Source organism: Periplaneta americana, chromosome 11 (assembly GCF_040183065.1).
Source record: "Periplaneta americana isolate PAMFEO1 chromosome 11, P.americana_PAMFEO1_priV1, whole genome shotgun sequence".
In the NCBI taxonomy this organism is placed as follows: domain Eukaryota; kingdom Metazoa; phylum Arthropoda; class Insecta; order Blattodea; family Blattidae; genus Periplaneta; species Periplaneta americana.
The window spans coordinates 102,630,103-102,657,817 of NC_091127.1; the positions used below are offsets into that span (position 1 = coordinate 102,630,103).

At 35.5% G+C, this 27,715-nt stretch overlaps 1 protein-coding gene across 4 annotated transcripts in view; it reads left to right on the forward strand.

Moving 5' to 3' along the window:
• LOC138709217 (uro-adherence factor A-like) overlaps positions 1-27,715 on the forward strand; it is a 1,183,483-nt gene that overhangs the window by 66,557 nt on the left and 1,089,211 nt on the right. Inside the window, exon 1 of one of the 4 annotated variants that reach the window (XM_069839809.1) lies at positions 19,667-19,686. The exons of the other annotated variants lie outside the window; for them this stretch is intronic. The gene's annotated coding sequence lies outside the window, so the exon portion shown is untranslated. Of the gene's footprint in view, positions 1-19,666; positions 19,687-27,715 lie in introns of those variants that run through there. 4 annotated transcript variants of the gene reach the window in all.

Consider the following 27,715-nt stretch of genomic DNA (forward strand, 5'->3'; position numbering starts at 1 on the left):
AATGCTGGGTAACTTTCGGTGCTGGACCCCGGACTCATTTCACAGGCATTATCACCTTCATCTCATTCAGACGCTAAATAACATAGATGTTGATACAGCGTCGTAAAATAACCCAATAAAATAAAAAATAAATAAATCGGTAACTATTTCACTTTGTCTATATACGGCTACATAATGGAAAAGTGATCATCAGGCAAATTCTTTCAATGTTGCATGGGAAAATGCTTATTCTTTCACAGTAGCTGGAGTCAATACTTATCTGCCACAAAAGTTTGAAATAAAGAGGAAGACATAATATAATGCGTCATTACTAGTCCACACAGAGATACGATGGTTTTGTTGGTGAAGATACCAATAAAAGGTTCAGGAGTTGAAGGTTGCATTATTACATGAGGTAGGGTACGTTAGAATTTATTAATCTTCAACAATTTAAATACCTCTCTTCAGGGAAAAGGTCATCTCATTGTTGATATGTTGAATAAATTACGGGATTTCAGTCGTAAACTTACACTTTTCTAACTCAGTTTCGGGAAGGTAATATGGCTCACTTTCCAACGATAGAAACTGCTGGTGATGAAGCCATGTTAAACGATTATGTGCAAATATTAATTGAAATTCAAAATGAATTTAATTCTAGGTTCCAAGATCTTGTCTTAATTGGAAATAAGTTCAAAGTTATAATAAATTCCTTCAACACCAGTTGAAACAGTGTCATACGATTTACAGCTTGAACTTATTGATCTTCAATGTGGCCTAAAAGACCGTTTGAATAATACTACTAGCCTGGTTGAGTTTTGCAAAACTAAACCTCAGCAATAATATCCACGACTACACAGGCTGGCTGTGAAAATGATTGCTATGTTTGGCTCAACATTTATATTTGTTAGCAACTGTTTTCTATAATCAATTTTAATAAAGGCAAGCATCGAACATCTGTAACTCATGTTTCATTACGATCAGTACTGTTCATTTCTGCTGCCAACAGCATAAAACCCCGTTTTGATGTACTGAGAAATAAAAATATAACAAAATGATATTGTATATATAAGTAGCTATAGAATTTCTATTATTTCTGTAAAATATATAGGCCTATTTCTTTATCAATTAATAATAGTCCAAGATAGTTTTGTAAACAGTGAACGGGAATTCATTTCATGAACACTTGTACTAGTACTTTCGTGTACATTTTGTACGAGATCACCCCTTCTTCCAGTCCACCCTTATACAGAGCACAGCCAATATCTGCATTCCGCTCTCGAGCTGTGAGCCGACTTGGAGAGCGCAAACCTTGTGCAGGCCTGTATTAGACCTTTAGTATTAGTCGTTTTTATGCGGCGTAGTCATGATTTTGCCAATTGAACAATAGGTTCGGCGTACCAGAACACATCCCTTCCTGTTACAACGCCTCGCAAGGTCTTCTATTCTATAACAAATTACAGCTACGCCCCACCTTGTGTTCATCCGAACCACTGATCCATCAGATTTATTTATCTCGGGTGGGATGGATTTCGTTCACCGTATCATAGAATAGTTTCAGTGATAACTTTCGAGCCAGTTGATCGATTTATATGAAATTTGGTGTAAATATTGGGCAGTTCTATGTAATTATTGATCGTGTTTAAATCTTACAGCCATGTACGAACTGGCGGATATTGCTGAAGTGACTGTAACATAAGATTCTCGCTACAAGAAGAAAAACGTTCATATTCTTGAGCATAACATGTATGACTGTGTTAATCTTAATTGGAGATCACAATAACATAATAAGTAGTATGTTAAATTAGATTGAGACTAGATGGTTTGTTACCTTGTTTATTGTGATGATAATGAGTAAACGTTAGGGCGAATGAAGCAGTACTGTAGAAAGATTTATGTTAAATTAAGTTGAGGTGTAGCAGGTGTTAGTGCTTAACTTAGATGCGGCCATTGCAGTGATTTTTAGGAGAATTAAACAAAATGTTTTCATTAAGAAGCAAGTAACTAAAGTATACAGTGTCTATCGTTCTTATTCGTACATAATCTAATTTAAACTGATAACACAACATTTTGTACAAAGAATTATATTTATACACTAATTCTAGTGTATTATGCTTTAAAACCATTCCTTAGAACGTTAATTTACGACTAGTTCTTATTTTAATCCCTAAATAACAAAAATATTAATAAATATATTACTGTGAAAATAAAATTGTGTCATTTATATTCGTATACTTGAGTAATGTTAGCATATTCGTGGATCCGTGCCCTAATGGTAACAGCGAGTGCAGCATAAACAGTGCATTACCGGTGCTCTAGGGTTTGTTTTGCTTCAGCAGTCAGTTTTGTTCAAAATGGGCTAGTCGAAGGAACTAAGTGCCGAACTAAAGGAGGCGATAGTTAGACTGGCCCTTAAAGGATTTTATTTAAGGAAAATAAGCAGTATAGTAAATAAAAGCCATTCCACGATACAATACACGGTTAATAAATTCAAATAACGTGGATCTACTGCAAATCAGAAGAGAAAATACTAAATGAGAGGGAAGATCGTTTTATCATACGACAGATATAAACAAATCCATGGTTAAATGTGCCGATACTAGTCCTCTCATGACAAAAACCACAAGGAAGACTGTTAGTGAATCAGCGGTGCGGCGTGTGTATATTATGAAAATGGATATCATGGTGGAAGGATAAAAAAGGCCCTTTGTAAGTAGGAAAAATCGAGCTTTAAGAATTAAATTTTCTAAAATTCATGTAAATACGGAGCAAGAATTTTGGGACAGTGTTATTTGGTCGGATGAGACCAAGATTAATCTTTTCGGATCCGATTATGCCCATAGAGTGTGGAGAAAGAAGCACGAGGCGGATAAAGTGGATAACACTCTTCCCGCTGTGAAACATGGAGGTATCTCCATGATGATTTGGAGCTGTATGTCCTCGAAAGGCGTGGGTAACATTGACTTCATTGGTGGAATTATGAACAAAATGGTCTGTAACAACATCTTCAAAAGTAATGTCAAGGAAAGTGCAATAAAAATGTCTTTGCCTCTGTCTACATTTTCCAACTAGACAAAGACTGCAAATATACGGCCGAAATGAACAAACACTGGTTGATATGGAACGTCCCGAAGCAATTCCATACTCCTCCTCAATCACCCTATCTGACTCCCATCGAGCATTTATGATCCAAACTTAAGGGGAAAGTACATAAAAATACAATTTCGTCCTAATAACACCTCAAAACTGTTGTGCTGGAAGAATGGCGAAAGTTCACTCCGCAGTAATGTAAAACGTTGGTAAATTCCATGCAGAGATGGTGCCAGGCAGTGATCAAAGCCAGAGGACATGCAACCAGATATTAGCACGTAATTATTTATGCTATTTATGTACTCGTATAGTTATTTAAATTTGCTACTAAGTGTACGAATACAAATGGCAGGTAAAGATATTCTATTTTTGTTAAATATTGTTTACTTATATGTTTGTGATATATATGGAGTATATATTTTTGTTTTGTTTATATTCATAATGCTATTGAACAAAATTTTCAAAGAGAAACAATACTTTCATTCCATGTGTCCTTTATCACCAAATTTGTTACATATTTTCACCTGTACGAATAAGACTGATAGACACTGTATATTTTACACTTATATTTTGTTCGGACTTCCATTGCTAAACAGAAAAGCGAGAGCAATGTGCCCTGCTTGAAAGTTGCTTGGTTGGAGAGACATAGACGATTACAGTTTTTGTAATCCAGTTTCAGTTGGGCGAGGAAGTTTAATTTTTTTTTTCTTTTTAGGAGGGAGGGAGGAAATATCCCACGCACTACGACCTTGAGGTCTATTGTACACCCCCCTATATGTATATGGGATGAGTTGCGTACCCACCGATCCTCTACGCGCACCGACCTAACCACTTGACCCCCTTACAGCCAACAGAGTCCATGTACCACTCCTGCTTCGGGAACCTCCCCCCCCCTCCCCAAGGTTCTCTTAACGGTCCGAGGCGGAAGTCCTCCCCCGAGAAGGTCTGCCCCGGGTTTCGTTGTCCATCACTTGAATACAATCGACGGAGGCCGGTCGAGAGAGCCAACAGCTTCGGAGGGCCGCCTGTAAGCGATGTATAAACCAGAAGTAACAGGATGATGAATGAAAGGATGATAGGGGAGGAAAGGAAGTGGCGAAGATGAATGGGATTCCAATCGCCTGGTAAAGTTACCTGATATTCATCCTTATTAGTGAGGGGAAAAACCCCGAAAGAACCTCACCCAAGCAACTCGTCCCGACCGGGAATTGAAACCTGTCCCGCTGGGTTCGGAGTTAGACTCGCTAACCCCTCAGCCACAACGGTGAATGGGAGTTTAATTAGAATGTCTTAATTTAATTTATATTATCTACTATTTTTAAAGTTTCGAATGTTAGCATTGTGATAATTATTTGTAATTATTTAAACGAGCATTATTAATGAATTTACATGGCTCTAGAAGAAAGAATGGATTTTATATAGGAATGTCTCTGTGTAAAGTCGTCCGCTCATGCTTTCGTATGCATAACAACTGCATACTTGCCGATCATGCGGCGCTCTGAGTTGACGCTGGTAATATGTCGTATATAGATGAGATCTGGCATGTGAACTATACGAGAGGGGAAAGAATAAACTGTCAGAAATAGAGTTTGTTCCATGATGATTAATATTATACGAATCTACGGACACGGAAGTTCATCTCAGATTAAAACTTGTCTTCCCCCTCCATACCCATTGGTGATATAGCCACGGCACATGAGGTAACAGGACAGGTCTTGCCTCCTCTGCTGTACTCACCCAGTTTAACAAGGAGCATGTTGAAACTGCCGGTCGTCCTTTTCTATACATTGTTGACATCTGCTTAACACATTTTACATCATTAATTAAACTTTCGTCGAAGAATAGACACAATCTCCTTACGGATATTATGCTTCATCTTGTAAGGTGGATTTATTTATTCTGTACACTTTATCTTTCAAAAAACCCTCGAAACTAAAAATCACAGAGGGTCAGATCGGGGGATTGAGAGAGCCATAGAATAACGCTAATGGTAATGACTCTGTCCTGGAACATTTTTTATTAATTTCATGTAGGAAAACGATTGCTTTAGAGCTGTGACGCAACCCTGTTGAAATGATGATATATGATATTTTATTTGTCAACCATCTTTACAATTCATAGTTATGGTGGACCATTACATTTTACTTTCCGATCCACCATTACTTCAATATCTATCCACATAGCTGTTCATTTATATTATTATTATTATTATTATTATTATTATTATTATTATTATTTTATCTCTTTTCTTTGCCATCATCTTGTCTAAATCTTATTGTCTGTTTTGTAATAACATATTCATTTATTAGGTATTTCCCGTTTAATTCATATCTTACCGTTCTAAATACACTTTTATCTATCCTTCCCTATCTGTCCTCTTCTATTCCCTTTGTCCTAACTAGACTGTATCACTTGCTTTATCGTCTTTCCTATTACATATCGCATATTCCTTTCATTAATTAGTCTTATTATTATTATTATTATTATTATTATTAATATCTTTCTTCTATCTCTATTCTCAAATTCACCTCTACTCTTATTTCTACTTTCTTAGCCATTTTCCATAATTTTTTGTTGAAATGATACATAATTTCTTTGTATCCCGATGAACTCTTGAAAAAATAGGCGTAAAATAAGATTCACTTACCTATACGCATTATTTATTAAAAAATTGTCCGTCAACTTTTTCCCGCTCATTGCACACGATACACAAACTTCCTCGACTTGTAGGAGTACCTTGTGAATAATATCTGGCTTTTCATGGACTAATACTCGTAGCGGTAATTTTGTAAGTATATGTAGCCGTTGAGATGGAACCAAGCCTCGTCGGAGAATAGACTAAGATATGGATCTATTTCTCCATCATGCACGCTATTCACAACCCATTCACAAAATGAACTGCTTTTCCAAGATCCAGTTGTAGATTATGAACAGGCTTAGAATCCGGGACACTTCAGCAACCAATGTACGCACAACTTGACTATAGAGTTCCTTGAACATAGTAGACAGACATACTGTGAATGTAAACAACGACATCAATGTGCTGCGTTATATTCTACTGTTAATAGTACAATTTGGTGACGGTGGAAAATGAAGTAGGATACATACCTCAAAAGTTTTAATGTCCCTCGGCGACATTGAAGTAGTTAGCGTTACAATGAACAACCATGTAGTACATACTTGCAGCTAGTTCGAAAAAACTGTTCACTGTGAATTGAAAATGCATTGTGATGGCCTGAGTTCGTTTCGTAAGGAGAGACGGAAGAATACTGTACCTCTGATCACGAACCAAATTGAATCGCACTTTTTAGAAAGGAACTAAGTCAAAATTTGTCATTTTTATTTCTTCTGATGAAATGATTAATACTTCCAAGACGCAAAGATAAACAAAGGAAGGAACTTAAACAAACCTTTCCCTGTATCTCTAACATCGAGTTGATGTTTATATTACGGCACTGGTACACTGGTATTTATTCATGAAAGTAATTCTTTTGCTCTCCTGAAAAATATAACATTTTGACTTAGTTCCTTTCTAAAAAGTGCGATTCAATTGTACTCTAACGCACAGGTAAACAAAACTCACCGCTCCGCCTCACTCCATCTATACTCTGTTGCACTGTTAACTTCACATCATTTTTAAGTTGTCTCGGATCCTAAGCCTGGTTATGAGTTATGAATTCATAACACACACTATATTATATGGTTTCACTTACAAACGACTTTGTAGGTCCATGCATAGAAAAACGAGGAATTCCGCTTATTGGGCAAGGCGCTTCTTGGCTTTTTAAAGAAAATTTTGAAGCGGTAACCAGCGGCATGCAACGTTTTTTCGTCAATATCCTTGCTTCTTTTCTGCGTTTCTTATCTGTAACACTTCCAATATTCCGAAATTTAAGTATCTAACTTACGGATTATTTCATGAATTGGATCCTTCACATCAGGAAATCTTTCTGAAAATAATCTTTGAATCTGATGAGCGGAGTCTACGTAAGAATCTTACATGAAGGCACTATGTTATACAGAAAATCTAAACTCAGCCATATTAAACACTTTTTAAATAAATAGTGCACTCTGAATACACACATTTTGTTAACAGGGTTGAAAGATTCTGACTGAGAACAACACGCCGCACGTGTGTGATGTACTAGTGTGATGTTCATTCATGCAAACGACAGCAAAGTACAGGCATTCTCTGACTATATTTCAAGAAACTATATTACTGAGGAGAATGAATAATTAAATAACATGTTCTGTCATCGTTACCAACATTTTTCACTTCATACATGTTCAAGGAGATAATTACATCAAAATGAAAGGACAATCACAAACCACGGGGCGCCGCGTGGCAAAGGAGGAGATGTCAGTGCAGTGATGTCATCAGTCAGTAGTGTAAGAACAAAATGAAAAATGACGAGATCAGTACAGTATGCTACAGACACCTACGAAAACAGTGAGAGTGTAGGAATAATGTTTTATAAAACACGTTATAACTAGGGACCGTACTTTGTCTGCAAGATTAAGTATCACTGAAGTTTTTAAATAGACGACGTAGGTCCATCTAGCAAGCGATGTACTCGTATTTGACTGACAACTCACGCGACTCCTGTTTCGTCAAGTAGGGCAGAAGACTTTAACAATTACACTAATATTTACAATGTAAATTATTTAATACTATATATGCTAGAAGAAGCTATTTTTACTAGTTACACTTTTATTTTGAATACATTTTATTCAGCTACCTCAAAGTGAAAGCTGCCTACAAGACAAAGCTTATCATACAATTGTTGTTTTCTTTTTTAATAAATGGGGGGTAAGCAATTATAATGGAAAAGGAGAAAACAATTGAGGAGGAAAAGAAAAAGAAATAACACTATTATAAATAATTGAAAACGACTAAACAAAACATCATTAATTTCAGAAGAAACAAAATGTCCTAGTATCTATTTGCTATCAGGTGATCACAGTCTTCTATTTAGCACTAGTTGTAGGATCCAACTTAAGTGAGCAGATAGCTATAAGAAAAAGGTCAATCTATTTAAGTGTAGAGATGGTTTCTTAGGATTTTTATAGATCCCTTCACTGCAGACAGAGATACTTTAGTGACAAGAGTTTGTCGTAGACCAAATTGCTTGCAAAAATGCGCGAACCTTTTTGTGATGGTCCCTCTAGCCCCAATCAATAATCCAATAACTTCGATTTACGTTAGATGATATTTTTTCCTTATAATATGGTATAGTGGGGTCGTATATGTCGCATTTTTTCTGATGTATTTTAGTAAAGAATGTAGGCTACTTTAATCAAATATTATTTACAATATTAAGCTTATGCACAATGTTGTAGTTACATTGTGATGCAAGGTATTTTATAATACTATAGCCTACTTATTTTGTAAATTGTGTACAGTAGTGTAAATAATGTCTGATCAATGTAAGCCTTCATTCTTTATGATAGTGAAAATGGCGTATTTTAGTGAAAGGACTGTCAGACATTGACTACTTTCAAAAGCCGATTGTCAGAAAGATTGCTTTTCGTCTCTAGAACATGTTCTTTCTTCAGATATTGTTTTGTAGAATATTTATTTTTAATGTATCAATTTTCCTTCATTATGTTCATTATTTCTCTGATAGAAATTGTCTTATTTAACACTAAATTGTAGGCCTACTTGTTTTACTATTATTATTATTATTATTATTATTATTATTATTATTATTATTATTATTATTATTATTATTATTATTATTAACAATAACAATGTCTTGCTTATTTACCACATCTCATCTTTATGTTGCGAGGTGTTTTCTAAATGATTCAATAATTTGTGAAAGAGTATATTTTCCTCCAGGACCTCTCGCACATTATATTGGTCATTAGTAGATTAGTATAATCTAATATTAAAACGTGAAATGATTAGTACGAATTCCGAAAACAGAATACCGCTTTGAAATGTACCCTACTTGAAATACATACTCTTAAGTCGCTACCATGCTATTTCCTCTCTTGGACATTTTAATAAAAATCTGAACACTAAAATATATATTTCTGTCCATTAGCTGTGTGCATGTTTCATATCAAGTAGATCTGGAAGTTATAACTTATTTAATTACACTTACCTGAATGTAGTGTTGAATTGGAATCACAGTTAATATTAATACCGGTATTACTAATTAATTATTAATTACATTCAAATTTCACAAGCTTAGGGACTTCCATTTCGTCAGTTTCCTTTACCGCAAACCAAAATTATTTCTGCCACCATAACAGAAAATAACTTGCAGTTGTACTTGTCAGTACAGTAGAACCTCTATTATCCGTGGTAATGGAGGGGGCAGACTGAATGGTTAATCGAAAAAGTCTGATAATCCGTACCATGAAAGATTTTCGTAAATTTAGTGAATAATATTTACATTTTCGTAATTTCCTCCATAGTCCTGTATTTAAAACGCTATACAGTGGATCAGAAGTTGAGTAATTCAAGTCTGGTTGTGAAAAACGGGGTTTTAAGGACCAAGGAAACTCCTTGTAATGGCTGTTTATGAAAATATATGAGTAGTGAAGGTCTCGTGCTATAGATTTACATACTTTATACACTCCAATCTCGTATTCTGATGTGAGATGAGTCTCAGTTTCTCGTTCCCCAAACCACTCGGTTATCTACACTTTCGATACTTAGCAGAACAAGATTTATTTTGACACCTGTAGAAGACATTTTATGTAGAAGTTATATAGATGTTTGAACAATAGACCATACTGTGTAAGGGAAAAGTCTTGTAATAACACTCTCTAGAAAAAATAACGTGCTAATACAATGTACAGTAACGTACTTTAAGTTTTTTTTTTTTTTTTCAGAAAAAAGCGAGAGAAAGATAGACGGATAATCCACCAATCGGTTAATAGAGTGACGGATAATCGGGGTTCTACTGTACTCAAAATTCGAAACAAAGTTGGTAAAAAAAAAAATTCAAGCTGACATCTAGGAAATCACTATAATCCACTAGCATATATGCAGTAACAAGGGAAAAATGGTCAGGTTTCACCCTCAGAGTATTAAATAAGATGATCCGGACTACAGCTGATCCTACATTTTACTAATGAGCTACCGCACACTTCGGCAAAAAGCCTTTTCCATTTTCCTTTCCACATCTGTGCGCGGTGAAACTCGTGAGCACCTGAAAACTTCATTCATTCATAGTGTTCTGCCCAAGGGCAGGTCTTTCACTGCAAAACCCAGCATTCTCCAGTCTTTCCTATTTTCTGCCTTCCTCTTAGTCTCCGCATATATTATGATCTATATATCTTAATGTCGTCTATCATCTGATATTCTTCTGCTCCGAACTCTTCTCTCGTTCACCATGCCTTCCAGTGTATCCTTCAGAAGATAGTTTCTTCTCAACCAGTGATTGGGTCAATTCGTTTTACTCTTCCTGATCAGTTTCAGCATCATTCTTTCTTCACCCACTCTTCCCAACACAACTTCGTTTCTTATTCTGTCTGTCTCCATTTCAGATGTTCCGTCCTTCTCCATATCCATATTTCAAATGCTTCTAGTCGCTTCTCTATACTTCGTCGTAATGTCTATGTTTCTGCCCTATACAATGCTTATTTGTTGTTACATTAGTGTATTTGAAAGTTTCTCGAGTTATATCACTGTGTAAATTAGAGACACATAACGGCAGAACAGGGTTAGGTTCGTTCGATAAAAGGCATGGGAGTGAAAACAATGAATGAAATGATAAAGAAAATATAATGCAAAATTTTGGTACAGCTGTACTGCATGCGCTGTAAATAATGTTTCTCAGCCGGCCAGTTTTTCTTTTCATGAGTGTACGAATACTAAGCCTAAGGCTAAGCCTACCTAACTGCTCTCCTGTAACAGATGTTACGGTTGCATGAAGTCTGGCAACTGTGTCCTCGACGCTTTCTGCTGCTTCACTGTAGATAATTTTCTCAGGTACTTCCACAACAAGTATAAGAGGTTGAGACTTGGAGATCTCGGTGGCCAAAATACTATTCCACCTTGACCAATCCGCCTGCGGAGAAACATTCTGTCGATTTATCTTCTAGTTTCTATAACGTAGGGAAAAGCGCTCCATTCTGCTGGTAGATTATGCTATCTAGATTTACCTAGGGAACCTCAGAATTTTCGCATGACTACACAGAGAACTGTTTTGGTAATTGAAGACTTCCACTCGAGTGAACAGTGCTTCGTCTCTCCGAAGAATGTGCGTTTAGTCGCAGTGAAGTTTACAACTACATATAAAAAAATATACTTGCCGAAGTCTAAACGCCGAAGTCAATTTCCTGGGATGAAGTGATGATATGGACACAAATTCTCGTTATGCACAGCAGACAAAACGAGGGTATGGTGGGTGAGTCCAGAGTCGAATCATCTGCAACCATCTGTAGTACCTTTTCTTCAACATACTGTGTGTGTCTTTAAAGCGGTCGACCTACATCAACGGGAGAACGAGGAAGGATGCTGTCCGTTGTTTTCATCCGTTCGTCTAGTTTCTAAATACATTTGCATTATAATGGCGTCGAAGTGTAAACTTATTTCTCGTAGGCTTTATTTGTACCAAAAGGTTATTTCTAGGAACAGCCGAAACAAAATAGTGTACAGTGGTGGCAAAAAAGAAGAAAAAAAACTGAACCGACCCTTGTAGCTGATTCCAGAGTCTTGTTCACAGTGACAGCACGATATCCTGGTAACTAAGACTTACGTGGTGCGAATCCTACTTGGGAAGGAAACTTTTTTTTGTTCCTTATTCAAATTTATTCCCAATACTTTTCGATTGCAGCTATATTTTACTACTTAATTAACTTATTCCCAAAACATGAATTTTACCAGCCTATTTTCTAATGGCTTTCGAACTGGGCTACGTCAGCCTTCGAACTACAACAATTTTAATAGATTACTCGCTATCTTGTGAATGCAGGCATGGCATGCGCAGTGGCTCATTTCGGGGACTTTGATTATTCCGTGAGTCCGGTTTTTTGCCACTACTGTACATATTGCAGTATTCCTCTGGAGTCTAGACTGTCTAGATCTAGACTATAGATAGCTGTACCTTGATTTCAGGATAATGAGGCGCGCTAGATCTCCTTTCTATAAAAGAAAAATATGTTAGGCGTGTTTTTTTACAATGAAAAAGTACTAACTGTTGGTCGTGGTTCTAGGTAGCTACAAAAGCCGTTAATCCACATGTATAATATTATAACGGTACTCTGACTTTTTAGAAGGGAGGGAAGAATCAAATAGGTAATAGTTCATCTTCCCATCATTTAACACTGATATCTTGCAAAGTCCGACTTGACCGTAGAGAAAATTATTTGATGATGCTGTAAAAAGTAATATTGAGACTTGCATAGATAGTCAATTGTTTACGGAAGATCACAGCCACTTCCACCCTGAACTGATAAGTAGGGCCTATGGTGGAATATGAAAAGAACTTCAGGATGCGTATTAAGGTGTTAGTAAGCTACGTATTGAAGAACATGGTGTTAAAATAAAGATATCGAAACAGAAGTCGCGTAATTTCGATAAATTGAGAAGCTATGTTTCCGAATATAGTCGAGATCTGTTTCGTTTTGTTGAGGATGATAATTATGATGAAACGGCATAATTTGTGCCTGAAAACTGCAAAATATATTGAACAAAAACGGTGGGTACAGTTTCCTCAGGAAGGTGGCTGTTATTCTAACAATCATTTATGACATTTATCATACCATGGGATCAATTTTTGTACCCTTCTGGGATCGGAATCAGTGTGTGACAGCCGTCTGCACTTCTCTGTCGATCCTGTGGTATGATATGTGTCTCAATTCCAGAAGGGAATATGTCGAAAAATAGCTCAACAATTGTTGTATCTGTTTCAATAAATTTTTCCAATGAAATTTTGTTTAGTTTCTGTAAACGGCCCCGGGAAACATATTTTAAGACCCTCGTAATTCCACTCGAGTGGGGTAAATTTGTACAGGCATTTGTTTTGACATTATTAACATGGTGGAAGAAAAAAGTAACTTTATCTGCCCCCCCCCTCCCCCATGAGAATGTTTGCTTCTCAGTTAAGGAAACTAGGCAATTGGCTATGACATAATTCTAATAAAATAGGACCCAATGGTAGGGCACAATGTGAGGAAGAGTAATTACCGGTACCTATTCTAATTATGGTTATTTGGACACGTACTTAGACAATAATGAATTTATCCAACAGATTCTGAGCAGCCTGTATATACGGAAATATTGTGACAAGAATGGCAGAGATGAATGCATGGAAATATTTTTTTGCTGGTAATTTTTTGAAGTGCAGTGGAAATATTTTCAGGAAGTATCCGAAAGTCCCTCTGGATGCACGCGGCTGTATGACGAGCTACAGCTTTTGGACATGCCGTATATTCTCTTTCACTATCGCTTTGGCCGCATGACGTATTGCAACGGCTGTCTCGGCTGTCGATGGATTCTCTGTAGAAAATCGCTTTCAGATATCCCCACGGCAAGAAGAAAAACGGATTCAAATCTCGGAATCTTCGCGGCCAGAACACTGGTGCATTTGTGCTCATCCATACAAATAGGGAAAGATTCTCTTCAGTTGCCTCCCAGCTACTAGATTGTAGTGGGACGCCAAACTAGGGTGACCAGACGTCGTCTTCTGTTCGAACATGTCCTCCTTTGTCCGGGGTCGGGCCGGATTTTTTAAAAATCAAGAATTGTCCTCCTTTTCGTAACTTGTTTGCCTGATATTTTGAAATCATTTGATTTGACGTTTTTTTCAAGTAATTTGCCTGTAGGTGGCAGCAGCATCGACGGAATACACTCTTTGCAAACGGCCATAACTCTATTTGCTTACAAAGTACCGGTAATATTAAATTCACATTTTGTGTGATCTTTTTATGTATTTTTATAATAATTATAGTTTGCTTGGCTTTCATGTAGTTAACTGTAAACTCGTTTTATATTATTAAGTTTTACCATAAGTATACTGTAATAAAATATTTATTGACATAATTTTAAGTATACTATAGGCCTAAGCCTAAATCTGAATACAGTAGATATCTTCTGTCCTCTTTAATAAATAGTGCCTTTGGCTTTCATATGTAGCTAACTGTAAAATCATTATTAGCAAGTTTTACCATAATTGTTTTGTAATATTAAGTATGATATAAGCCTAAATCTGTAGTGTAAATATTTTGTAAGAAAATAGATATTGACGTAATTTATTGTATAATATAGGCCTAGTCCTAAATCTAAGTGCATAGTTACTGCCTCTTTTTCGAACAGTGTTCTCCTTTTTGAAGCTTTGTGCCCTCTTTTCTATCGATGTGAATCTGGTCACCCTACGCGAAACGAGAGATACTACAGAATGGTTCAGATTCCTAACATTCACCAGATACTGCAGACATTACCTGCCATAATTTTTGTTTTTATAAAATAAAATTGTTTGATGAATCGGTACAACGGAGAAAAATTCTCTACGGCACCGGGACTCGAACCCGGGTTTTCAGCTTTACGTGCTGGCACTTTATCCACTAAGCCACTATTCGAGTCTCGGTGCCGAAGAGAATTTTTCTCCGTTCTACCTATTCTTCACCATATGGAAACGCAGAATTAATGTACCGAAACTTCATATGTACTTACTTCGGTACATCATAGTAATGCCACAGTCTAGTATATACAGTCACGAAGCTTGAGTTGCGAGGGTGCTAGGAACAATAGACTGTGCCGGTACTATTTCGCATTGTCTGTAATGAGGCGATATTAGCGATCCTAGTGGTCAGCAACTATCTATGGATGCATATTTACTACGTATTGAGCTTCGTGATTGTATATACTAGACTGTGTAATGCAATAAAATAATTTAAAAATTGTTTGAAGTAGGGGAGAGACATGGTGACATAGACTCCTAATGTAAATATCATCATCTTTGATCTTGTCCACAACAAATATAATTTCGGTGAATGACAGCAATCGAAATCCATCTTCGGGGAACAATGAGCCTACGGTTTAGCACTTACTACCAGAGAGGTTTCTGTTACGGGTTAGTGGTTTTTGTTTTTGAAAATTATAAGTTGCTACATCACAAATATTATGATTAAGTTTGAGGGAAGTAAACTGCTGAGAGTCGCACTCTTCAATGTCGTCGTGTTTTGCACTGGCATATCCTTGGAGGAACGTGTTATGTTACACGAGAACTTCAGCAGTGAAAAAATAAATGAAGCTATACAAAACCTCTATTTAAAGTTTAATGACTTCTACAGTTAATGCAAGAACACGACTCACTTCGAAACTCTTGAGTGCTTTTCTCCTTCTGTTGCTGCTTCTGGATGTTCTTTGTAACTTCTATCATATATTTCCGACTTGTTACATTCCAAATAAATTTTTCTAATGTTCTGAACGGTCCACTTTGTACATGGCGCAACCATAACATCTGCTTTTCCTCAGCGTCTCTTCTGCTTACAGTCTTTTCCTAGATACGTTTCGATACGTTGTTTTGCTTTCTTATAACAAAGATAAGCTGTCGTCATTTTATTCGAGATTCCTGTCGTTCATAGTAGGCCTACTTTTTATATACACACGAAAAGTGTTAATTTGAACATGGGTTGTATGAAGTTCTGTAAATCAAAACGGCACAGTGATTTTACTCCTATGCAACACTTTTCTTCTTAATTTTCATGACGTAGAAATAGTGTTAAATGTGTAGGCAGTTATGTTTTATAATCACGTATTTCAATTTTGCTTAAAATAAAATTATTTTGTGCGATAAACGTAAAATTTCCACTATCATTTACCTTTGACAGTTCAGTCGCAAATGTTTTTAGTGCCCTCAGTATATGTAAATGTTTGTTAATATTATAGTTATTTAATACAGAGGTATTATTGTCATAAGTCCCAAAAAAGAGCGGCCGGCCGGACACGCCCTGCGTGGTTTCCGCCGCGCACTAACCGTTTCTCTCGCGCAATCGAGCTTCAGTAGCCATATGGCATTCAGTGTGCTTAGAAGTCGTGTAATGAAACTCTCGACTCTTCAGATGTACAACGTTAGTGTATAAAGTTTAATGATTATTGTGTATTTAGTAATGCCTAGCAACAAATTCTCATTGTATGAGTGTGTGTGTGTATGTACAATACGTACATAAAAGGCAGAAGGTCGTGTGCGAAAACAAGACGAAAATTTCGAATAAAGTTTCCAAACAGACCTGTTACTTCTGCCAAAACAACTAGACGACTCACTATAAAAAAAAAAAAACAGGTTTAGTGAAGAACTGAAAATCAAGCAGAAAATTTAATGTGTAAATGGGAAATATTGAATTTTATATTGCTGTTTTCACTTGTTAGATGACAGCACACTGTTTATGCAATTGCGGTCATAATGCAAATATACATCCATTTTACACTAACTGTGTGTCCTAAGTGTTCAAAGGATCAGTACGTCCCCTATCATTCTCCTGGCACAAAATGCGCCGTCAAGTTTCAACAACGCTGGATTGGCCGTCGGTCATCCATCTAACCAGCTCCTCTCGACTGGCCACCTCGCAGCCCTGACCTCACAACCTGTGACAATGCGCTGTGGGATTTCATCAAGAACATTATTGCACAGAAACGGTACGGCACCATTGATGAATTAAAGGACGTCGTGCGAAGCGCTTTCCAACAGATTACACCAGCAATGCTGAGGCGAATGTCACACCGAACCTGACGACGCATTATTTTATGAGGATAATTATGAGGGACATACTGACCCTATGGACACTTATGACACACAATTAGTGTAAAGTGGATGTATGTCTGCATTATTACCGGAATTACATAAAGTTTGTGCATATTTGAGGTATTTATAAGAGATAACGGAACTTTGTGCCCATCCTAAACTGAATTTTAGAAGAATCGGTTTGACCCTCAAACCTTTCGGATGAGGGACTTGTCCAGCCCAGCAATCCTTGAAAGGTGACAACCCTTTTGTAGCCTATATAGCGCACCCCTTTCACTTTATTGCAAGCACGAGTGTTGTCATATTTTTCAAACAGCACTTTCCTATCATCAGTTAATATACTTACAGCAGTGGTGTAATTTTTTATAGCTGGGCCCTCCAGCAAAAATTATAATCTGGGCCCTTTTCCCTACTGCCATTTTTTCGTATTTATATAATTTTATTTTTAACATCTAATTTAAATAAAACAATTCAGCATAGCAAAATACTTCCTTTTTTAAACAAAATTAAGTGAACAGAACTCAAAAAATTTTTATGATATAACTACTATTTTACTAAGGCTATAATTACACAATAATAGACCTACCTAAGATAAATTTAATGTGAAGCTTAGTTCAACAAGCGCTTTTATCTTCTGGCCTTTTGAGAAGCAAATGACTCAATCAAATCATGTAGATCAAGTCTTTGGGCTTTTTCTCATTCAATACTTAATACACTGAGAGCACTAAGTCTTTCGAGTCATGGTACTGGAACACTGGGATTCTTTCCACCACAGGTAGTTTGTGTTTGACTACTTGGTCGAAATACTAGTCAATTTCTAAACATAGTTTTCAAGTTTTTTTTTTTTTTTTTTTTTTTTTTTTTTTTTTTTTTTTTTTTTTTTGCACCACTTAAATGTTCATGATTGCTTTTAAAAGATTTCATTCTCACAAAACACGAGAAAATGGTGAATTAAATCTAGTAACAAGAAACGTGTTGCTATACGAAACTTCTTTATTTCAATGTCGTTTAGAGGAGAAGGTGGAAATATGGGCTAGGAGTGGTAATATGGGCTATCTCGTTTTTTACTATATATGGTGTTGTTACCTAGCGAAAAAGCTCTAAAAGTACATCTTGTGTCCATCAGTCTGCGTACACAAAGACACAAACCAGTTGCCTTTGTGGTGTGGATGTGGTGTGTCTTTGTGTTTTTCATAAATTTTAAAGTTTTTACAGGTATGTAGTTTCAATTTTATTGAAAGAAATATATTTCGTGTTTAGAAATCACGCTTGATGTGTTGCACTGCTTAAGAATAGCTCTATTACATGGAGTAATATTTATTTAGAACAACAATTGCCATACATAATCTTAGAAACCTTCATGAGTCGATGCTGCTAATATGGGCTACCGCTATGTGTCAAATATGGAATAGGTAGCCCATATTACCAGCACATTAACACGTCCCGTATTTTCACTATCGTGATTTGCGTTATTTGTTATAGAATATTGCCATTCATGTGACACAGGTTCCCTACTTATTTTCTTTATTTTTTTTTTCAATTTTATTTTCAAATTTTTGTGGTAGCTCCTATTTAGACCCTACTACCTATAAAGGACCAGTTCGTCTTACTTAAAAAAAAAACAATTATATGCAAATATCTATTGCAACTATCGACCTTTAAGACTGAAAAAATTGTATATGAATAATTACTCTATATGTCAATCAAGATTTCCAAGCAATATGCCACAACATTTTCTATTATTATGAGGAAAACAAAATGGTAGCCCATATTTCCACCTTCTCCTCTACTGTTTATATGCTGCGACTATGGCTGACAACCTGATGACATGAAACAATGTCTCCATCCACAAAAATCATTGTCACATTTTCAACGTTGGCGTCACTGCAGTGTGATTGTAGGCGAGTCTACTGAGGCATTCGACGGGGGTGTATGATGCGAAGTATACTGCCAGTTGGATCATTGTATGCACATCCTTGGGTCCAGTGATGGCGGTCATTACCACAGATTTCCATATGCCAGAAAGTAAAAAGAGTGGCTATTCGTTACGGAAAATACATGATGCGGACCTTGAACTGTAATTCGAACTCATTTCCAAATATGCGTCAGTAACCACTGAACCCCTAAACGCGGGGTCTGCGGTGGTGTAGGTTAAGTAACTGACTTACAGCATAATAATTCAATAAAGTTAATAATAATGTATGTTAGAGATAGCATACAATCAGAAAACTGTAAATCTCAATTTCAAGGATTATCATTATTTACTCATATGTCTTCATTAATATTATATAGATGTCTATTCCTGATACGTTTTTCTTAAAAAATCACGTGAAAATTGTTACCAAAATAGAACAATGTGACATTAAAACTTTATGCGTTAAAACTTTTTTAATTTAACCTAAGGATTTGGGAGCATTTTTTTCACATTCCAACTTAATTATAATAAATAATGCTGAGTTTAAAAAATATGTTACTAAATGGCAACGCCACTGTGCTGTGCTGTGGCTGCCATCTTCATGGGAAGAAACAGACAGACAGACGTCCGCTGTGAAGTGATAGAGTACTTGCTGCCGTCTCTTCCGATGTCGCTATCAGGTCACTTCCTGAGTATGCGGTTGGCAGCGAGTCGCGGAGTTTCACGAACATTGTTCCCAAAGCTACGGGAGTGATAATTCATTTTACCAGCTGTGATCTACATTGAGTTTTTAGTTGCAAACATTATTCGACGTCGCATGTTAGTCTATTAATCTACCTAACCTGGGTTCGAATCTTAGCAGGAAATTGGAGATATTTCTCGTCCTCATAAACGACTGGATGTGACTTTTGTGATTGTCCTGTGTAGTCTTGTCCTGCAGTTCACATAATCATTGCAAACATGAAAACGAAACGTGTTTAACGGCTCAATCCTTGAAGGCAGGTAATTATATTATCATACATTTATTGTTATTATCACCAATAAAAATTGGATATTTATCCTTTGAGGAGGTGGAAAAATTAAAATATCTTGAAACAACAGTAACATATATAAATGACTCTCGAGAGGAAATTAAACGCAGAATAAATATGGAAAATCTATTTTGTTATTCGGTTGAGAAGTTTTTGTCATCCAGTCTGCTCCAAAGTTAGAATTTATAAAGCAGTTATATTACCGATTGTTCTGTGTGGTCGTGAAACTTGGACCTTCACTTTGAGAGAAAAACAGAGGTTAAGGGTGTTTGAGAATAAGGTGCTTAGGAAAATATTTGGGGCTAAGAGGGATGAAGTTACAGAAGAATGGAGAAAGTTAACCAACGCAGAACTTCACACACTGTATTGTTCACCTGACAGAATTAGGAACATTAAATCCAGACGTTTGAGATGAGCAGGACATGTAGCACGTATGGGCGAATCCAGAAATGCATATAGAGTGTTAGTTGGAAGGCCGGAGGGAAAAAGACCTTTGGGGAGGCCAAGACGTAGATGGGAGGATAATATTAAAATGGATCCGAGGGAGGTGGGATATGATTGTAGAGACTGGATTAATATTGCTCAGGATAGGCACCGATGGCGGGCTTACGTGAGGGCGGCATTGAACCTCCGGATTCCTTAAAAGCCATAAGTAAGTTATCATCATCATCAAATTTTCATTGAGTTTTGCAACTTTAATATTGCGTGGAATTCACGATAGAATGCCACCTTAGGCGTGGACTTTCATACGTTATCAATCTTGTGTTTTATTAAGTAGACCCGAAATGTAATTAAAACAATGTCACGAGTATTCCATGTCTTATGTAAGTATTAAGTAGTTATAAATTTGGCTTTTTGAATAATTCGCGCTACTGTATTCAGAAACCTTAGATATTGTTGTTATTATTATTATTATTATTATTATTATTATTATTATTATTATTATTTTTTTTTTTTTTAAAATCTGAGTATAATTTCTGAAAATATGAATTTGTATTACAATATTGGAAATAATAATAATAATAATAATAATAATAATAATAATAATAATAATAATAGGATAATATTAATCATAAAGACCATAATCTAACACTAGATCTCATCCGTTTTGAAAATTTATAACCGTTTCCCTTACATTCATACCTGGACAACCTAGGAGTTTAGCCTTCGTCTGTAGTTGTACTGTAGTCTGTATGAAATTATGTTATTTCAATTTTGTTGCATGTGCCAACCATATAGGGGTGGATTGCAATATATTTGTGCAGATTTTACAGCTTATTCCTTGGATAGACTACAACAAAAAAAATTGTATCGTGATACTACATTAGTCACAAATAATACTAAATTAAATTAATTTTCCCTAAATGTTAACACTGTTCTACTCTATATCCGTATGAATCTGATTTTTACTCTTTCCAATTGAAAAACTGACCCTTTGCAGTTTTTAAATACAATGGACGGTTTTCTTGCAAATTAAATAACTTTAAAACGTATGGTCATTTTCTGTGATTAGAAATCTGGCAAACTTACACCCTAAATCATATATGTAACAGATTGCTCATCCCTATGTTAAAATCGGCAGCACTTTGAAGAGAACAACCGCCATCCGTCCGCCGTAAACGAACATGAGATGGCAGTACAGTCGCTAATGCAGTTCAAATGAGAGTTATGACGTGACTCCTTATGTAACAACTAGATGGCAGAATAGTAAACCTGACAAAAGTTGTTACCGTCAAAGCTTATAAAGCCGAGCAATCTGGGTATTTATTATCTAGGCTTACACTAAGGACGGAGCACCGCTATTCAGACCGAGTGCTTGTGTGTGTATTCGTAGGCCAGCCGACAGTGCGTTGTTCCCAAACTACGCAGATTTTCAGCTTAATTTTCTAATTAACTATGCACTTATTTGCAAAACGTGTAGGCCTAATAATATGTTTATTTATTTTAATATAGGCTTCTCTATTGCCCCCTTAAATCTGTGTTTATATCACTTCCACTCTGTATTTTTAGCCTACTTAGAGTAAGACTTTTACCTTAGTTTTTGGTCTTTCCTTGTTTCTTCATGAAGTGTAAAGAAGCATGCATGTCTTGTAATTAGTCTGAGCAATTTCAGTTTGGACTATTCTCTATTTTATGTTTCTTATTTACTGTTCTTATTGGCTGTATAAGTCGGTCTGGGTGGCGCAGTCGATACAGTGCTGGCCTTTTGTGCCCGAGGTTGCGGGCTCGATCCCGACCCAGGTTTATGACATTTAAGTGTGCTTAAATGCGACAGACTCATGTCAGTAGATTTACTGGCATGTAAAGGAACTCATGCGGGACAAAATTCCGACACACCGGCGACGCTGATAAGATAACCTTGGCAGTTGCGAGCGTCTTTAAATAAAACATTTTTTATTATATAACAGCATCAGGATATCTTAGTTCTGTATGACTTAAAACTATGAATTTTCTCATGTTTGATTCTCTTTCTGTCTGTCTGTCTCTCTTTCTCCCTCTCCTTCTCCAGCAGGCCTATATAATATCTTCATATTTACAATTTATGTTTTTTATTATATCTCCCTAATTACGATATATGTATAGGTCTTTGGTTTCCTGTGTGTCGATGGCGATCAGATAAATTGAGATTGCTCTGTACTGACTGGACATACGTAACAGAGTCTCCTGTACAGTGAAACATGATATCTTAATTGAGAAATTAGACTTATTAGAATTCAAAGGTAATGCTTAATAAAATCTTATCTCAACGACAGAATTCAAATAACGAAAATTGACAATTATTCAAGTGAGCCTTCAATTATTAAATAGGTGTTCCCCAAGGCACAGTTGTAGGCCCAATTTTATTTTTAATATATATTAATGACTTATTAAAAATTGACTTACAACAATACAATGGTGTTCATTATTCTTATGCAGATGACACAGTTTTATTTTTTGGTGGAAAATAAGACAAATTTATTGTATTGTATTAATAAAATTCATGCATAAAAATTGAAATAATTTTGAATTGTATTCTCATAGTTATGAAACAAAAGGTATGAATTCTTTACGATTATTTGAACCAAAATGCAACACTGCTACAGTATTTAATCATACTACTAATTTAGGCCCAAGAATATATAACACATTTATATTTAAATATCCTAATCTTGTCAATTCTAATAGTTCTAGTATTAAATTTTAAAAGTTATGTATAGATTTTGTAAAAATTGAAAACTTGTAAATTTAAATTTATATATTCTTATTGCGTAGTAAACATAAGACAAATTGTATTATATACTTCTTAATTTCAATTCAGGAATCCGCCCCCGAGCATGAGTTCTACTCTTTCAGGGACGAGCTAAAGTTTTTTCTGTTTAAATTAGGTTTTATGTTACAATTACTAGCAAAATAAATAATAAATAACCTCTAACTCCCTAGTCATCCACCGCGACCTGTAATAAGAATGAAGAAGTGGCTTTCTCGCCTGAAAACGAGAGTCGTTTGAAAACTCATAATAGTTCTCCATAATTCATATTCTTCTTTCTTAAAATATTGAGAGGTTTCAAGTGTTGGTTACCATAGCGACGAAAATTGTCTTGAATAAACCATCAACGTGTGTAGCCATAGGAACGACGATAGCAATTGCCCAGTTCCGTCTCGTTAGAATGAATTTTATATTCCAGTGAGAGGAAAAACGTCACTGTGAGGTGAAATCTTTTTCCCCCCTTCATCACTCGTTTCTAGTTTAAATTGCAGAGTCTGAATTGAATTTAAAATGAGGTCGATTTTAGTTCAAGAGTAAATCTGTTGTTGCATGCAGATGAAAAGTTATCGACTTTCTAATGAAGCCGACTTGGAATGGAAGATCAGTCTCTGTTGCACAATGAATGATGTAACAATTGAAAGGAAGAGAAGACTGGTTTACGTTAAAACTTGGAAACTGTATTTTCTCGTATTTCGTCATAGTTCTACTTCTTATGCAAATAGAATCGAATTAACCCATTTGTAGCCGAAGTGTTTTACGCAGAACAAGACTAGATAGTTATGTTGCGAATTTTCAACTTGGAAATTACTTGATGTAGTGGTTCACGGGAGTATTCCGACTGGTAATTTATTTGCAGTTCTCTATTTAACGAACCTTTAATGACAATTGCAAAGAAACAAACCATGAATCTGATTATTCCCATGGACAATGTCAGGTAATTTCTGTCTCATATTATGAATGGATCAGAGCATGGGAAGGGTAAAAATTTATGTGAGCTCAAAACTAGTAGGCCACTTGTCTCAATCCATTTGTCGTGTTCCAATGAAAGAATCCAGAAAATTTCGAAGGTAAAAAGCCGAAAGATGACAGTAACTTATTAAGTATTACATTAAAAAGAAATAAGGCACAGATAACTCTCCGAAACAGGGTTTAAGAGCAGGAGGGCAGGTTCGCCTGAAATGTTAGTCGAGATGGAGAGAAGTAAGCATCGCAACCGCAGCTAGTCGAGGGAAGGTAAACTTTAGACTCAGCTAGTGAATGCCGAATTTAGTTCGTCCAGAAGCCCCAAAGGCGGCATTCAAAAGCCAAGGTCTCGATCTATATGCAGGATGTTTCGAGTCATGTGTTCAGACGTTGACTGACTTGTTTATCTGATCATTCTACGTGATTTGGCTCAAAATGCCTTTGTGTGTGCGCGCGTGCGTGCGTGGCAAAGGTCTCGTCCCACCCTTGGATTGAAGTTGGGCGATCTGAAGCGTTCTAGCCCCGTCAAATTTAAAGACAGGCGTGGAATGAGACCTCTGTCATTGGTTGGATAGCAATTAGCCTATACTTCTCTCCTCCTCTGCCGGCAATATTTACATCTCCTGTCAAGACATTATGGAACGAAGTAATTTTTTATTTAAATATACATTTATTATAATCAGAAAACCACAAAAATACCTATTAAATGTAATAGAAACAAAGGTACATTAAGAACTATTATATACATAAAACAAGAATGAACATGTAAAAAATTTAAATGAAACAGAAATATAAATTAAAGAATGCACTCCCGTATGAGCAAACGCTCGTGGTCGGAAGTTCAAAACCGCAATGTAGATGAGCAGAAAAAAAGAAGAAAACAGAATAATAATACAAGCAATAAAATAGCACAGATTACTAAGCCTATATAATAAAGAACAATCACAATTGAAAACGTTTATGACCAATATTCAGAAGTAAATAAGATTAATATTTAGCAAATAATTATCTAACGCTATGTTAAGTTCCCTTAACAATTTCTTTAATTTTCAGTTTAAATTTCATCACACTTATGTTGGCTAAAACAGAGTACTGAGAAATTAATTTCTTGTAAAGTTTTAAGCCATAGTTGAAGCCATGTTTCATACCAGCAGCCGTTGAACTTTTGGATTCTGTAAAATGAAATAATATGTTATTTGTCATATTATAATTATGCTAATATGTATTGAGATGTTTCTTCTTATGAAAGGAATTTAATAATGTATATTTATTTATCTTCTCCAATTTAAAACGTTATAATCCAATAATAGGGTAATCAATAGACTTTTTCATATAAATTTTGATTATTCTCTTTTATATTAAGTCCGGCGACTTTCTTATGGATTTAGAAACACTGCCACAACCGACAATGCCATAACGTAATACGATCGCACCAAGAATAAATAAATTAATCTTAAAATATCAATAGGGAGGTAAGAACGAAATACTGTATAACAAATCTGTAGCCTATATAATTCTGCGTAATTTATTACATGAAATTTGCAATATGTGTGTCCCATATAAAGTGCTGGTCAATTAGTATTCCCAGATAGATAATTTTGGTAGATTTAGTTAAACATGGACAGTCACAATTTAGAGAAGTTGTAAATTAGGATTGTGAATATAGTCAAGATATATATTTATAGTGGAGTCCCACAAAACAAGAGAGCCTCAGCTGGTGTAGCAATTTTCATTAATAAAAGTCTTAAGAATAAAATACACAGTTACACATGGATAAATGAAAGACTAATTTTACTCAGATGCAAACATGGAAGAGGATATATAACCATTATAGGTGCATATGCACCTGAAGAAGGAAGAAAAGAAGCCACAGACGAATTTTATGAACAATTACAAACAACATATAACTCAATAAATCCTAATGATTATGTTATTCTGTCAGGCGATCTAAACGCAAGAGTAGGAAACCAGAAAATCCCAGGAATCGTTGGAAATAAAGGAGAACAAGTAATCAATAAGAATGGTGAACACCTTAGAGAATTTTGCTCTTTTAACGAATTAAGGGTAATGAACACGTTCTTTGAACACAAAGATATACATAAATTTACAAGGACGGATGGACATATATACAGCATTATTGATTACATAATAGCTAATAGGAAAACAGCTCTCTTAATAGAAGATGTACGTGTATTTCGAGGTAAAGATATATACTCAGATCATTACTTGGTAATATCAAAATTAATAATACCAACTCCTTGGAAAAGAAGTCAAGTAAAACAAGACAACAAAAAAGAAATTTATAAAGTTAATTTGTTACAACAAGAGAGCATCAAGTATTTATATCAGAGAAGGTTAGATAATTTATTTACAGAAATGCCTGTCAGTAATAATATCAATTTGGAATGGGAAACACTAAAGAAGGTAATACTCCAAGCAGCAGAAGAAGCTCTTGGAAAGAGAATCAAAAGACATAAAAAAAGAGGGTTAAGAATATGGAATCAAGAGATTGCAGACATAATTAAAAACAAGAAGGACGCATATTTACGATATTTACAAGACAAATCCATAGAGAATAGAACTGAATATAAAAGGAGATGTGCAATTGCTAAGAGAGAAGTAAGAAGGATACATAGAAAAAGTTGGGAAACATATGTAAATGAATTAGAATGTGATTTTCATGGAGCCCAAAAGTATGCATATAAAGTCCTAAAAATGATAAATTCTGAGGAAAAAGATAAAATACAATTGAATCCATTTATAGAAAGTGAATGGCTGGAATTTTACAAAGAATTATGGACTCAACCCGATCAAGAAGATGTCTACATAAATACTGAGGAAGCACATATAGACTATATAACAATGGATGAGATGATAGAAGTAATAAAGAGTAGTAAAAATAAAAAATGTCCTGGTATTGATAATATTAATATTGAACTGATAAAGTATGCGACACCAGCTGTATTATATCGCCTTCTTAATTTAATAAATATATGTTGGAGTCACGGATACATTCCAGAAGAATGGAAAACTGCTGTCATTGTACCAATCTTCAAAAGAGGTGGAAGAAGCAATTGCAATAACTATAGAGGTATTAGTTTACTGGGTACTTGTTATAAGATATATGCAAAATTAATAACAAGAAGATTAAATAAAATTACAGAAGTATTGTTAAAAAACGAACAACATGGATTCCGGAAAGGACGATCAACAACAGATTGTATCTTCACCATAAACCAGATAATTGAAAAAAGAAGAGAATATAACTTAGAAACACACTTATTATTCATCGATTATGAGAAGGCTTTTGATAGAGTGAATAGATCAAAATTATGGAAAATAATGGAGAAAAGAGGATACCCACAACATCTGATAAGAATATTACGTAGCATGTATCTTAATACCAATATTTGCATTGACAAAGGGAAAGGTCCAGGTAAATTAACAACAGAAGTTAATGGAGGTGTTAGACAAGGGTGCCCACTATCACCCACTTTATTTAATATATATCTTAACGAAGCCATTGATGACTGGCTGAATATTTTAAACTGTGATTTTATCTTAGATGAAACACCTGTAAATTGCCTACTTTTTGCAGACGACCAAGTGGTGATTGCTGATACAGAATACAACCTCCAAAGTGCAGCTTATAAACTGAGTCAAATAACCAAAGGCTATAATTTAAAAATATCACACACTAAAACAAAAACAATGGCTTTCATAGGGACCCAGCATAAAAGGTCGAAAATAGTTATTGACTCCAAAATTATTGAGCAAGTTAGTAATTTTA